Source organism: Taudactylus pleione, unplaced genomic scaffold (genome assembly GCF_031769625.1).
Source record: "Taudactylus pleione unplaced genomic scaffold, aTauple2 ptg000006l, whole genome shotgun sequence".
NCBI classification, from domain to species: domain Eukaryota; kingdom Metazoa; phylum Chordata; class Amphibia; order Anura; family Myobatrachidae; genus Taudactylus; species Taudactylus pleione.
This window is the reverse complement of record NW_028284409.1, coordinates 26,765,281-26,771,280: the sequence shown is the minus strand read 5'-3', so window position 1 is coordinate 26,771,280 and position 6,000 is coordinate 26,765,281.

The window sequence follows — 6,000 nt, the reverse complement described above, 5'->3', positions numbered from 1 at the left end:
GGAGCTATTAGAATCATTCTGCCACCTTCTTGTTTGAATTATCTGATGACCCTTGGGAGAAAGGAGATTAGAGGAAACAGGCATGCCAACCCGAAGTTCCATCTCACTACCAAGGTGTCTATGAAGGCTGCTGAGAGGTTCCTTGTCCTGGACCCATACCTGGGGACCTTGTGGTTGTGACATGATGCCATGAGGTCGAAGTCTGGTAACCCTCACCCATCCACCAGGATTTGCAACACCTCCAGATGAAGAGCCCATTCTCCAGCGTGTATGTCCTGGCGACTTAGGAAGTCCGCTTCCCAGTTGAGCACCCCTGGGATGAAAATTGACAAAATCGCAGGAAGATGGTTCTCTGCCCAGAGCAGAATTTTTGCAATTTCCTTCATGTCTGTCGGACTTTGTGTGCTTCCCTGATGGTTTATGTAGGCCACTGTTGTCGCACTGAACCTGGATAGGCCTGCCCTGAAGGTCCTGTGCCAGAAGAAGTTCCCTGCCCAAAGCGCCAATATATTTATTGGTAGATGGCTTTTTTGGTCTGTCCACCTTCCCTGAAAGGTGTGCTGACCCATCACTGCTCCCCATCCTCTTAGACTTGCGTCTCTGGTGTCGAAGCCGGATGATTGGCTGAGATCAGATCTTTAAAAATATCTGAAGATGCCATGTTTGCGTTGTCTGCACGATGCCATCTGGCGTAGTCAGTATATCATTGTATATGGCGCTATTTAGCGTTGTGTGCATCTGCCGTGTTACTGCACACTGTTAAAAGTCTTTACATAATAAATGCGCACGGATACACATGTGTTTAAAAGACTTTATATATATATATATATATATATATATACATATATATATATTTAAAAATGCAAGGTTTGGCCAGTGCTTGGAGACAAGCCCTGTGGACATGTCTGTGACTAGTAATTGAAAAACACACATATTGTGAGGTGCAGACGAGTGTTTTGAATGAACCATTGTCTTTAAGTCTGACTATCATTGTATGCCTAAAGGAACTAGCATTTACCTTCCAAATAGGCTGGAGAGAGGCCTTTGATTACATTGTGATTCCATCAATTATCTGCTGGCCATCTCTGATCAGAACATCTTTATTGTCTGTCATTTTTGAACTTAGTTCAGACAGAAGTAAACATAATATTATCAGTTACTGAATAAAGCTAAATATATATATGTATATGACACTGATGCACATTTGCACACTTAATCGCAGGTGTATCCATAATGCGTGCACACATATATACAGTTGCTATTGTAAATGTTTGCGCTGTACACAACCCCTCTACATTGCGCACCTTTTACGCTGCGTGTAGACGCACAACGCATACTTACATATAATCAGAAATATACACTCACTCATAAAAGGTTCCTTTAAATTAAACGTAATATTAGAGTTTTTAGTAGCATATATTTGTTCTGAAATGTATGTATATGATATTTAAGGTATACAACATGGTAGACATGGCATGTTTGGTACTATACTGACCCCGTTTATTTCCAGATATTCGAGTCTATCAGCGAGGGAGTTGCATCTTGCATTTGATGGTTATGGATCATAGGAAATTATTGGTTAGAATGTATACTCTGTATGTAGTGTCTTAAACCAATTAAAGACAATGTAATCTCGAGACTGTGGAGAATTGGGACATACCCCTAGTGAACTGTCCTATGAACTACAGCGTACTACAAAGACTAAGAACTAATGGACTTATGTTTGTCTGTCTACATTGTTGTTATCATGATGTTAGGGTATACAGGGACAGCACAGACGGTGTAATGGTTAGCGTTACTGCCTCACAGCACTGAGGTCATTGGTTCGATTCCCACCACGGCCCTGTGTGGAGTTTGTACATTCTGTGCTTGCGTGGGTTTCCTCCCACACTCCAAATATATACTGGTAGGTTAATTAGCTCCAAAACATAAAATTAACCCTAGTGCATGTGTGTGTGAGCATGTGATAGGGAACATAGATTGTAAGCTCCTACCCGTCTGATGTGAATGGCCAAATATTCTCTGTAAAGTGCTGCGGAATATGTGTGCGCTATATAAATAAGTAATATAGCCTGTGGCCCAGTCAGTAGCCATTCTCTTTGGATGACCACAGTCTTCTGGACTGATGACTGTATGCTGGGACCAGTGCGCATGCGTATGTATTAGGCTGTATCGTATAGTGTGTATTTAATTGTCTTTACGCTAATTGTGCTAGATCAAAGCTTGTACCTTTGTTTTTTATTGCAATAAGATTTTTTGTGCTTTGGAACCACAATTATTGTCTGGACAGCGATTATTTCTCTCTAGCAATTAAGGGGTATTCATAATGGTGAGGAGTACCCATTCCAGGACCCATAACGGACGACCCTTGTCTAAATGAGTTGTCTGCAGCCACCAAGCCAGAAAGAGCCGAACCTCTGATGAGATACAAATCATCTGATGCTTTATCCGATGATGCTGACCGTCCCACTGGCTCACACTTTATTCCAGACTGAATACCCGAGGAAGGAACTTAACCTCTGGAGGTTCCATATACAGTAGCAGTAAGCTGCACTTGCATGACAAGTATTAGCCCAAAAGTCTCTCCCACGCTATCAGTGGGATAGAGCCCCATACAGAGGGTATCATAGATCATTACCCTGGAAACTATATGCTTGCTATTTATGTCGAATTACTCTGACTGATCAAAGGAGTATGAAATTTCTTTCAGACTATTTGCTGATTTAATGCACACTTACTGGATGTGGTATACTATTCCGGCCTAAGACTATACTACACTTAGCCAGCTGGCTCATATGGGTTGTCGTCAGATTGCAACATTGCGAACTGATTGTTGCTAACCCGTTTCAAACGTATCTTACCTTGTTACCAATTCATTAACAACAAGAGAGAAGGAAAATATATTTATCAACATTTTTACGAATATTGTGCCAAAGAGTTATCAATTGCAGTCTGTGGAACACAATTTAATTAACCCTTAATCAGAAGGGGATTTCTTTTACGTCTCCAGGCGCCTGAGGCTGTTTTTTATAGAAGTTTATTTATTCATCCATTTACATATGTTGCGCATAACCGCCATTGTTCTAGTGGGTGATTTAAACCTGAGAAAGGCCTGGTGGGATTGAGCGATTGGGACATGCAGATATGCATCCTGAATGTCCAGTAAGACCATGAAGTCTCCCGGCTCCATCGCCAACATAATTGACCATAGAGTTTCCATACAGAACTTCGGCACCTTGACAAATCTGTTGAAAGATGTTAAATTCAGGATAGGGCAGTGCGACTCATTGGGTTTTAGGATCAAAAATAAATTTGAGCAGTAACCCTTTCCCTGTTGCATCACAGGAACTGGGATTATAACTCCTGAGTCTAGGAGAGCCTCCAGATCCCGGTAGGCCGAGACTGACTGGGTCCACAGGAAGGTTTGTAACAAACCTCTGAGGGGGGGGGTTGCCTTCGGAATGTTATGGCATAACCCTGAGCAACCAGCTCTTGTACCCATGCATCCGTAGTTGTCTGCTGCCAGGCCTGGGAAACCTGTAATAGTCTGCCTCCAACCCTGACATCCTTCAGGGGCAGGCCCGTCCCATCAGACAGTAGGCTTACCGTCTGGCTTGGAAGCCGGGTGCCTGGTTGACCAATACTTCTTGGGTGGTCCTCTATAAGACTAACCCTGTCTGGCCACGGACTTTCCTCGTCTTATTTTGTGGATGAAAGGACCGGGATGACTTTTCTAGAAGTAGACGGGAACTCAGCAGACTTCGGTGTTGCCAACGCATCTAATCCTGGTCGAAACAGCACCTTTCCTGTAAAAGGCAACGATTCTAGAGCCTTTCTAGACCCTGGATCTGCTTTCCAGGTCTTTAACCAAAGGGTTTAACCACAGTTAGCCGAGACCCTAGACGCCATGATATCCACGGCAATACCTGCTTCCACCAAATGCATAGCCGCTTCCTGCATCTGTTCCAGAAGGAACCGCTGCTCTTTTGTTGTGTCAACTATAGTCTCCCCCAGAGACTTTGTCCAATCTTCCATAGCCTTGGTCATCCAAAGCCGTAGCTGGTCTGTTGATTGCCCCAGATAGAGCAAACATTGACTTGAGTTAAGTATCAAGCTTTCTATCCGTACCCTCCTTTAAGGAGGATGCTGCAGGAATGGGCAATTTAGCGCTCCTAATTAATATGAGCGTCTATTGTGGGGGGAACTTCCCATTTGTTACACGCTCTTGGTGCAAATGGGTATCGAGAGGACACCTTCCCAGTGGCCGGAAAATGCTTGCTAGGAGTTTCCCATGCCTCCCAAGTGTGGGAAATAGTCACCACCTGACGTCTAACGACCACCTCTTTAGATGTTAGTGCAATCTCCTCCGCAATATTGAGGACAGACCTCACCGCACTTCCCAAAGTGGGAACATCCACCAGGTATTGATGGTCCTCCTTCACAGAGACTGACCCAGAAGTCTGAGAATCATCTTCTGACAAGGTTGAGTCAGACTCTTGCGGCAATACATAACGAGAGCCCCTTTTATGCTCCTGCTTATTTACTACCACTGGTCTTTCCACCTGCGGAGAGGCTGAAGACTGTAGTATACTCTGGCTAGAGTGAGCAGTCGCATTAGCCCAACAGGGATTCGTGGAGGGCAAACAGATGTATTAGGTAGCTGTCTCTTGCTACAGTTCTTACAGAACCCATTCAGATTACCATTGTGCTCAGACAGGCCTGCAGCACAGGATTTACAGTATATAAGCACTGAAGGACTCCCATCCTCATCATTACCTTCAGACATAATTTCAAAATGTACAATACAAAAGGTAGTAGCGCCAACGGTCAATATCATGTATAGCATATAATTGGATGAAATATAAAGGTACTTTCAATACATTTATTGTATAAAAATGTATTCATTTTCAATAAAAAATGTACATGATTAATATTACACAGACAAACGTATATAAATGTGTGCATGTAGGATCTCACTCACAACCTCAAGTCCGTATTGGTCTAATGTCCATGAAGCCACTATGGGGAAACAAAGGTAATGCCACAATAGTATGGGAGCCTGTCTGCTGGAAATGGGTCCTGGTGTCCGCTAGAGGGATGTCCCTTCCAAGATGTATGGATACATTAGATTGTTGGGTCCTCACAATATGCGGTGTCCATGAATAGCAGGTACTTGGATTTGACCAATAGCTGACGTTTCCTTGGTAGCTGGTTCCCTAATGTCCCAAAGGCTACTTTAAGCAAGATAATAGGATCCAAATGGATGTGACCAAATGATGTAAGTGGATGAAGGCTGGTGATCCTGATAGAAGCCCGACGCATTTCACTGCATCTAGGTGCAGCTTTATCAAAGATACCTTTGTGAGGACCCAACAATCTAACATATCCATACATCTTGGGATATCCCTCTAGCGGACTACCTTCTTATGTATTGTATCTGTGGCAGGGAGTGACAATCCTGTTTAGCAGTAGCTGCTAGAGTTAACAACTCCCCTCTGCGCTTGTTTTTACCCATTACGTACCTTTTCCATTTATAATTTCCAAATGTAGATGGTATAAAATATGCAAGTCTACATACAATGTGACACTATCAATGACCTGACAGTTTATGAAAACATGGGCAGTGTACATACAGCAGCTGGCATAGTCACATACAATGCAAAAAGATGCGAAATTGCTACAGCAATATGGACTCAATCAACTGACCGGCCCCCGGAGGGAGATGGTAGGAGAAAGTACGCTATATGCCAAACCCAAGGGAGCGGTATATAGAGAGACAGACCAAACCTCTGAGACCAACTGCGGTGGCCACTAAACTGCATGCATGAGGTGGTCATTTATACCAGACACAGGGGACTAAATAAAACTTGAAAGATCAATTGCGCTTGTATCTTTTTAAGATATTATGAGTACTTCCCTTTGTAGTATCCAAATTCTTCCTTATGTTGTAAATCTTCTCTTGCTCAATATTCATACCATGAAAAAACAGAAAAATAATAC